This window comes from Microchirus variegatus, assembly GCF_963457635.1.
Source record: "Microchirus variegatus genome assembly, chromosome: 22".
NCBI lineage: Eukaryota > Metazoa > Chordata > Actinopteri > Pleuronectiformes > Soleidae > Microchirus > Microchirus variegatus.
In genome coordinates, this window is record NC_139823.1 from 1,624,706 (window position 1) to 1,635,703 (window position 10,998).

Below are 10,998 nucleotides of genomic sequence, written 5' to 3' on the forward strand. Positions count from 1 at the left end.
AGAAGAAAAACACACACAGTTTCTCCTTACGTCGAATAAAAACAACGTATATCCCCCCACTTCTGAGCAACAGTATCGATGTTGCCACCTGTGAATACCTAGACGACAAGAGTCCGTCGGAGTAACACCGCCCTCCTCAACTTCCGGATATATGATCCTCTCTTTAAGCCAGCTGCCCGGTAACGTCAGAGTTGGCAAACTGGTCAAACCGGAACAGAACTTTCAAACAACATGATCGCTTTACAGGAAAATATTCGTCTTTCATTTGAATTATTGCTGACGGATAAACATTGTGATTTCTTGTTCGATTGATTAATCTGGTTTAGTTTTTCATCCTCAAATGTATGCGCTGTAACAGGTGGTGTAGGGTCCGGGTACTAAAGTATAATCCGTATGCGACGACGCTGAAGTGAGCCTCTGAATCGCCAGCTCACTTATGGGAAAAGTTAAGGGGAAATTAACTTATTGCGCAATGCGACTGTTTGTACACTGTTTGTCGTTTTTTTTGTGACACTTCTTGATGTGAAAATATTTTAGACATTTTAGGTAAGACATTAACCTTGCATGACAAACACTGTTGTATTTGTGAAAGTCTTATTTTATTTGTGAAAATGCTAAAGAGGGGGAGTTCACCGTTTTTGTTTTGTAGACCTCATTAGACCAGGTCTGGATCTAAAACCACTGCACCTAGACTTGTGGACTAGATTATCCTACAGACCCTGACGATTCTTAAACACAGTCTCAGATTTATGAAACCATTATTCTATTTGTGAAAATGCAATAAAGGCACATTTCACAATTTTTTCAGCCTATAGACCTCATTAGAACAGGTCCTGATCCAAAACCACTGTATATAGACTTCTCAAATCTGGATTAGATTATCATATAGACCCTGAAGATTCATAAAAATACAGTCTATGATTTGTGAAACCATTATTCTATTTGTGAAAATGCAATAAAGGCACATTTCACTATTTTTTCAAAATATAGACCACTTTGGACAAGGTTCTGATCCTAAACCACTGTACCTAAACTTCTCAAATTTGGACTGGATTATCCACAGACCCCGAGGATTCATAAAAAAAAGCAGTCTCTGATTTGTGAAACATTGAAACCTTTATTATATTAATGAAAATTCATAAAAGTATAGTTTCAGTAAATTGTATGACTTTTACTGGCGAACTGTCCAGGGTGTATCCCGCCTATCGCCCAATGTCTGCTGAGATAGGCACAGCACACCCCGCGACCCTCTGGTGGAGGATGAAGCGGTAGATAATGGATGGATGGATGGATGTATGACTTTTTAGTGAGACTATATTCATACCCCCAATGAGACAGTCGGCAATGGGTTCAGTGTCTTGCCTATGGACACTACAGACTGGAGGAGTTGGGATTAGAACCACCAACCTTGCGGTTGGACGGTTGCTCTACCTCCTGAGCAACAGTGGAAACCACATAAAAAACACCCAAAATCCAAAGCTAAACTTATTTTCTACTGCTGTATGCTTTCTACTGAATGTAGTATCTGCGAGCCAAATTGCAAATTTTTTCCCTAGGATGGTGAAGCCATGACCCACGCAACTTTGCCTTTAATTGGCTATAATCGCTGCCTTTACTGATTAGATTGGTTACCTTTATGCATGACAACGAATAAGCTAATCAGAGAAGGGTGGGTCATGCCGAGGTAAATACATTTACTTTTAAAAGTTCACTTGACATGATTAGCCTTTTGTAATATCCTGGTTAGTAGAAGCGAGCTATAAACAAAAATGTAATTTATTCATTATAAACGTCCTCGCGAATCAGCAGCTCAGCTGATAGTATTCCACCTCACTGCTCAAAATGCCAACATATTTTCCCTCCTAATTGTTTACCTCTACAGTCAGTATGAAATTACACAATGTCGTCAAATGTATGCAGATTTCGGAGTAATTGATTTGGTTGTGACCATAATGCTCCAGTAATATTTGAACAATTATTTAATCAAAGGTATTCACAAGTTTATGGAGAATCTTTTTAGTTGGAATAGTTCTTTCACTAACATCGGCGACATGTTTGGGCATTGGGCAAGCGCACTTTGCATTACCGTAATTATTAAAAACGTGGTGCTATCAGGAATATTCCAACAGTTTGTGAAAGCTGAGAAGGTGCACTTCATAGCCAGAATTTTATTACGGTGTATTATAAGAACTGAATATAGCACTGCCCCCTCTGCCTTGAAGATTTTTTTTTAGTGGCTACTTGTGGTACTGCAACAAAAATACTCATGCGGCCCAAAAGCTTTTTTCCCGTGTCTACAATAGTAAAAGAGACGCCTGTAAAACTGTTCACAGGACACCTCGAGAGAGAGTGTGATGCGTTGAGACCTGCGGTCACTTCACCAGTGATTCCTGGGGAGATTGTCTTATCATTACTACCATTTCATAAAGTTGCTCATAAATGTGTTGAACACATGAATTAGAGTTGAAGATAAACATGTTGAGTTAAAGAATCTGGAGTTATAAAACTACTTTTAATGCATGGTTATTGTTCCTAATAATATGATCATGAGTCTGCAGTTTTTTTGGCCTGACTTTATTGTAATATTTTCTGATCATTATATTAACATCATCTCAATGTAAGATGATATTAAGATAATAGTAATAATAATAATAATAATACTAGCTGTATATTCTGTTTTAACTGTTATTACATATAAGTTTGATGAAGTCAAATAAACATATTGACCAGCTGAAATGGATGAACATATATATAGCATTGTAAAAATACCATGACCTATTGACCTATTTTACATTCAGAAGATTATAAAACGAAAACAACCTGTTTCCACCAACAAATTCCACTAAATATCGAGCCATACTGATGTGGCATTTCATAATAAAGGCCCGAATTTGCAGACTTGTCCTGTATTCAATCTATATGGGCTGTTATTAAAAGGAAACTTCCTGTTTCCACAAACAAATTCCACTTCACACCACCAGACCACTTCATTATTTGGTGTTTCCATTAGCAATGGATGAGTGTGGTTTGAAAATTGCTGGGTACAAATATTCATCTGTTTGACATTTGATTACAATATTACTGTGTCATTATCGTGTCAACATTACTGTGGATGAACAGCTCTTTCCAACAAAGACAAGATGCAGCTTCATCCAAAACATGGTCAACAAACCAGATCAATTTGGCATCAAGTTCTGGCTTACTGCTGATGTGGATACTAAATATGATGATGGTGAGCCATACCTGGGCAGTTCAGAGGCTCGGAATCTTTACTTTACTTGAGCCTGGTTCGCACAGTCAATAAAATCAGAAGAGAGCTTCCCCTTGCATAAAAACGCAAATGCCGCTGTTCAACACACAGGTGTTGAAAAGTGATAGCGCATCACTCATTATCTAAACAAAACAAAGAATTGTCTGCATTTTGTATCACTCTACATAGCTGTGACCATCACGAGTGGAGAAAAGGCTAAACCAGACACACTTTACAATTGAAACTGATTTCAATGATGCCTTTCCCACCCACGTGCAAATGACCAGTGGCAGTGTTTTATAATAATGCTCGACCGGGCTGCAATAAATGCCTCAGTTTTTTATAAAAATATGTTGATGACACGGAGAAACTTCATCATGCGCCTCATTACTGAACTGTGTTCTGACCACAGGAGCGCAAAAGCCCAACACGTCATGGTGCACGAGCGACAAGAGATGGGGAAGAGAAAGCAGTGAAATGCTTTGATAGACATATGTTTATGCATGAATTAAACAGTTTTAAGGTTAAAGAAACAATTAATGAAAAAAATAGGTTATTTTATCTGTAATTTCAAGAGGGGATTAAATTTCTGTTCGTCAATTAACACATTTTCTCACTTGTTAGAATACACATTTTGCTTCCTCATATTTACTATCACATGTATTCAGATTATATATCTATTTATTTTCACTTTGTACTTTGATTATTGAAATTATATGCTAATTAATTATGAACAAAATTGTTGACCATAAATTGTCCTGGGTACATCCCCGGCTATCTGACGCCTGTGCTTGGTACTGTTTTTAGTACCTGCTGTGGCTCCAAGCAAGCTGAGGCGATACGATGCGTAACGCCAGATTGCTGGCCACTCATTGGACGGCAAGCCACATCACAAACCCTGTCGTTGTGTTTTATGCTGCCGTGCAGTGATGACTCCGTCCATGTTGAGGAGGTACTATATTTTAATGGAAATACAACCTTAACCGTGCTGAGGCAATGGGAGTCGAGGCAAGTCAAGCTGGGACCATAAGTGGAATAGGGGCTATAGAGAAACAATTCACTCATAATAATACGTTTATTAACTTAACGCTTGTGATTTTATTCCTGCTGTGAGCTCTAAATGGGCCCATTACTTTACTTACACTTTAGTTCTCAGTGGGAGATTATTTTGCTTACATTTTTACAAGCAAATCCGCACTTTTCCTTTACAATTTTACATGGCTAGATAAATAGATGATTGTACGTGTATACTTTTGTATACTATGACCTATTAATGTAAACTTAGTAGTATTAAGTATAAACTTGACTAAACTAAAAATGTTCCAATTTAGTCCAAAAAAGTATTAAATTATGCCTTACCTAATTATGCCTAACTACATTTTTATATTTCATACATTTTGCAAACGTGAATCATGTTATCTGTGTTACATCGATGGGGGCTTTTCATATCCTCATCCACAGGCTTCAGTCAGGGTTACTTTGACTCAGAGTTGATTGAACTAAGTGTTATCACCTGTTCTGAAACCTAAAAATCAGAGTTTCACAGCTCAGAGTTGGTCAACCTAGAGTTAAGGTTTTAACTCAAAGTTTGTTGAACCTGCTTTCTAAAGCAGGCCCCCGGTGTTGTTTGAGTAAATTGTTTGTTTATTGTCATCAATAAGGCAAACAAATGAAGACTGCTGTGTCTGCTGCGCTCTCTCCGCCCTCTCTCTCTTCGTGCCACTCCCTGTGAGTGTCTCCATCCGTGTATGTCTCACTCTCTCTGTGTCCCGACCATGGATGTATTATATGAACTGGATAGAGCATCGCCCCTTCGCTTCCGTTCATTCCTATGAAGCTGCTCACCCAGCGCATATGCCCAAAAAGTTGTTGTTTTCCTTGTTTCTCAAGGTTTGCCACACACGGTATTTGATTTCCTCATTCATTCAGCCAGCAGGCGAGTTTTGGCGTAGTATAGTTCTGCCGTCTACATTAGAAGTTATATTAAGAGGCGATTATTTTCACTACCATGTCATTTTAAAAGTGATCCCGTGGATGAAGGTGCAGCATTACTGTGCAGTGAATTAAATATTCCTCGGGAGACGATTATCAGACCGCACATAGATTTCCAGACACTTATCTTTTTGAGCGGTTTTCACGTCACAGTCCATCATTTACATACACAACCTAATCCATCCTTACATTACCAACATTACCAACCGTCGGAGATAAAGAGCACTTGAACATGAACATGATATAGATGGGAAGTTATTTATGTGTGTGAAAACATCATTATGTTGGTGATAAAACAACTGTACAGTCAAACAGCCACTTCATATTTACTTATTAACACAATGTAATCACAATGATCAAAATGACGTACCCCCATGAGATTATGCCGAGGTCTTACCTGTTTGAACAATGTTTTTATGTTTCATATTAAACTTCTGCCAAGTGCGCTTCTCCCCCGAGGGATTGGACCTAAATGAAATAAATGAATAGGCTACTACTCAAGCAGTTTTCCCCTGTAATATTATTGTGATTGTGCAAAGGACGACATTTAAACTTACGCATTGACCCGAGCAGCAATAAAGCTCAATGAGATGCTCAAACTCACCGTATGAGCGCATTAATATTTCCAACTCCAGTGGGTGAAGAACGACGCCCACGCGCTTAATTCGAGGGGAACTCGGATTTGATCAAACTAACTCAAATCGGCTGTTCTGAAACCGAAAACCCAGAGTTTCCTATCTCAGAGTAGATCAACTCAGAGTTCAGGGTGAGACTGAGAGTTTGTTGAACCTGCTTTGTGAAACGGACCCCTGTTCATTGGCAACATTTTCTCTTAACATTGTTTAATTGAAGCACATTACCACTTCACTTAGTGGTTCACTATAATTAATGCAGTTTATTGGTGGTGGGAGGGGGCCCCTCAAATAAAATTCAGCTTAGGGCCCATAAAGGAATGAGGGAAACATGTATGACAGAATCTGACAGCAGAATAAGTGCATGCCTTCAGCAGTGAAAACTGTAACTCCAGCTTTTTTTTCACCAAGCTTTGCTGCCTCCTAGTGGCTATTGTGGAAAAAAGATTCACCTTAAAATATCACTTTGCATGTGCTTACCCCTGGGATGTATTATAGGAATGGATAGAGCACCGCCCCCTCTTTTTTTCAGTGGCCACTCTTCTGCAACTAAATTTTATTACAGTTTTTCTCGATTGTTCACACACATTTTCTGAAAGCCTGCCTCATGCTCTCAGAACTCCACACACAAAATTCAAAAACACACACACAATGGGCAAAACCCCTCAATTCTCCTGCAAAATGAAACTTTACATTCAAAACAATGTTATTTCTTCTCAAAATGGTATTTTGTTTTCAAATGACACACACAAACCATCATATCAATAGACATTTATAAGAACCAGTTGAACACTGATGTGATCAATGTAAAACACTATGATGAATGGAAAACACTTCTTCTTCATCAATCATAATGACTTAGGCCTTTTTTAGTGTTTAGTGTTAAACTTACTATACAGTACATACATAAGTGTGTAAAATATTTTAGAATATTGTTTTAATAGACACTGTGATGGACTGGCTAACTGTCCAGAGTGTGACCCAGCCGATCACCCTATGTGACCCCGCGACCCTCCGCTGGAGGATGAAGTGGTAGATAATGGATGGATTATTTTTATACTCAAAACACACAAATACACAGTAACAAATATATTGTATTCCTATATATTTCCCACAAAAACAATGTACACTGAACATCCCAACCAACACAAAGTTGCACATACAGTGGTCTACATACAAAACAGAACCCTTTTATTCTAACACTCTGATTACAAATTGTAAAACTGTGTGACAGGTGTTTTCCCATGTGATGAGTCAGTTTGCATAGTAGGGAAATTAACTTTAGAGTTTTGAATGACAGTGTGTTCTTTGTGAAAAATCAGAGATTTTCTTCATGAAAAGTGTGCCAAATGCAGAGAATTGTGTGTAGTGTTTTGAAAAAAGTGTGTTTTACAACTGCAATTTGAGTGTAAAGCAGGAATTGTGCTTGTAGTTTAGCAGAGTTGGTTCAGGGGGTTGGTGCATGAGTTACCTGATGCGGTCATTGTGTCTCAAGTACCAGAATTTGTGTGTAAACAATTGAGAAAAACTGTATTATTATTATTATTATTATTATTATTATTATTATTACTATTAATAATAATAATAAATTATTAATACTAATATAATATCAATGTAAGAATTATGATAATAACAATGATAAAAAAGATAATAATAATAATAATAAAATAATAGCTAGCTTTGTTTGTAAACTTCATGATTAGTATGCTCTGGAATTGTTTTTGTAAAATTATCATAAAAGTACTTTCTTGTTATCGTTTGCTTGGACAATAATATATAAAACCCCTGAGTAATGTGAAAGGAACATTTATGGACAATAAATAAATTCCATAATTTTGATTCAAAAAACAACCATGACACACATGCAAGATGGGGATTAGGTAAATTGGCCACTCTAAATTGACCAAAGGTATGAATGTGAATGTTTGTTTGTCTCTATGGCTACGTTTACATGATGACGATCTAACCAGAAGAGGCAGAAGTGTGTGGAATTTGATTGGGTATGCATGCCAGGTTGTGGTGCTGTGATACACTATTACGCAATACTGCCATGTCTGAGCGCATTCATTGAATCTTCTATGTTAGTTACTTCTGTGTTAATTATCTGCACTGTGACTACCGCCGGTAATAAGAAGAATCTTGTCTGGTCAGACGAAGAAGTGGAATTATTGCTTCAGGTTACACAGTTAATTAGAGCTGGCAGCGGCAAGCTGTAGCGGGAGCACCGAGGAATAAACATCAAAAATACACGTCTACGGTCTTCAAAAGTATGGGATTTCTTTTACCCTTAACTCCTCTAACAATGCTGTTGTTTGCAGACTATGCAAATTTGGCCGACCACAGCAGTACAACAGCAATGCACGAGCATTTGAAATGAAAAAACCCTGGAGTGCTGTTCCAGGATGGCAGCAAAACTCTGTATGCGCTGTTGATTTTCCCCATTCCCCGCCCTGAAATGTTTGTTTATCAAGCAGTCGCAGCAGTAAACCAAAGATAAACGCTCCGTTAGACAGTTGTTTTCTAGTTATTGATTCCGTTCAATAGAGAGTCACACATCGAAAAAATAATTGCTAGATTAATCGTTTGAAAAATAATCATTTGGGACAGACCTAGTACTGGTGCATGTATGTGAGGTAAACACGTACGCTCCGTCAGCAGATCTGAACAGAGTTTTGCGTCTTGGCAGTGGAGACAGAAACGCTACGGCGGAGCGTATTCAAGTGTTTCAGATTTGTGCGTGTTTAAGCCCCAAAAACGGCGTCACTTCCGATAAAATACTTTTCATTTTTACCCACAAGCATCCTTGTGTAAACGGGGCCTATAGGTGGTCCTGCGATGGACTGGCGAACTGGCCAGGGTGTCAGCTGAGATTGGCGCAGTGCCCCCTGCTACCCTCCTGTGGAAGGGGTAGGAAATGGATGGATGGAAGTGTTTATTTGTTCAAACCAGAGTTGATGATTTGTTGAAACAGTGATATGTCAGTCAAGGATATTTAGAAGCGACATAATTAGCACACCAGCTCTCAGAGGTGCAGCTCCCCCCTCTGGAACGGTGGATGCACTGCTACCTATTATCAAAACATTGTTTAACAATGTTTAAAAATAGCTTTGTCACCACTCCCGCCACAGTCCCTTTTAGGACTTTGACCTGGGGCCCATTTCACAAAAGTAGGATAATCGATTAAGCCGGGCTTGTATTTAATTTTGACTTATACTACCATGTCTGCTTTGGCCCAGTCATCTTTAATCTACATGCGCACACCACACACACACTTGCTCGCACACATGCACGCACGAAAGCACACACACGCGCACGCTCGCACGTTCGCTCGCACACACGCACGCACGTTCGCACACACACGCACGCACGTTCGCACACTCACGCTCACACACACACACACAAAGTGTATTTTACAATCTAAAGGAAGTGACATTGTAAATGTGATGGTTTCGGGAATTAACGTGTATTTCCGCACTACTTACGCATTCAGGCAATCGCTTTTTTTTCATTGGTTTATTATCGTGGTTTCATTTCTTTTTGATTTGGTGTTTCGCTTCCTCAAACGCCTCCATGAGGATTTCAGCCTCCGAGGATGAAAAGAATGCCACAGTTGTCATGGAGAATCTGCGATCGACAGCGAGGTCTATTTGAGGAAGCTGTGCACACGCACTTATCCAGGATTGGTTTCACCTGGCTTGATGAATCCGTGTCTGATCATCCTGGCTTGGTCTTTGTGGATATCTGAATCCTACTTAACCCTAACCCTAACGAAAACACTATTGTTCTTCAAGGAATTATTATTATTTTTAGCCCTGGTGAAACTTGAATTTGACCCCCTAAATGTGCGTGAAAATTTCCACGCACATCAGAACTGCCGAAAAAATTTGATAAAACAATGGACTTGCGATAAACCTAAAATGGCTCGTTAGCGCCCCCACAGGTCAAGTGCCTATGGAGCTGGACAAAATTTAGTTGCGGTATATTGTCCGGCCTGATACGAACAAAAAATCCTCTTGACACCATGACCTCAACTCAACCAGAAGTCCGGCATCTTGGATTTGGCGTATTTCTTGGCATTTTGCAAGTTTCGTAACTGAGCTTGCTGGTCTGAGTGTGTTTATCCTAGGAAGATGAAAAACGTGTCAAATTGTACTAGACCCATCCAAGATCAAATGCTATCAGAATCTTTGGCAGACTCAAAGGGGCGTGCAAACGGCAGCCATTGGAATGATGGCAATGTTGGAATCCCAAAAGCTGTGGAAACAAGTTTGCTTCCACAGCTTTCGGGATTCATTAAATGTGTGTATGTCAACTGATCCCAATGGGAGCGTATTTCAGAGTATTTCAGCTGCTGTTGAAAGACATAACTGAAGACCTCCTCTCTTGAGTTTGATTCAGATGGGGAATACGACCAAGAAGAGAGCCTTCAGAAGCTCTTTGTCAGCCAGACATGTGGTATCAACGGAAATCAGACATCGACAGTCTGGAGAGAAATCAACAAAGTTATGCTTTCACAAATGGAGTGCAGCTGATTTTTGAAAAGGACTATCACAATCAGTAGATACTGGTAAAAGGCTGCATCCCCCAGTCGACCACCGGTCAAGGTACTGTTCTGTAGTGTTCAAAAGCAAACTTGAAACAAATTTTGCTGACCCTTATCTTGATCAACAAAAATCAAATAGATGGCAACCACAACTGGATTGAATTAACTTTTTCTGGAGACCATATTGTGTCATAGTCACTTTATCGGACACACCCGAGATAGATAGATAGATAGATAGATAGATAGATAGATAGATAGATAGATAGATAGATAGATAGATAGATAGATAGATATCACTGTAATGCCCATTAATAGATACCTCTTTACCTTGATCACAATAAGATCAATGTGAATGTTAGCTAAATTCGCCGCAATCTAATCAAACGTTCATGTTTCTGGACACTGTGGACAACACCACGTAGCACAACTTATAGCACAACTTAAGCCAAAAACATGATTAAGGAGAATGAATTCACTATTTGAAGAAAAGTGCCCGTGCCATAACAGTGCTTTCTGAAAGCAACGTGCCTCTATGGACTACCCTCGAGGGTCAGATCTGACCATGGTGGTGAAAACCTCCT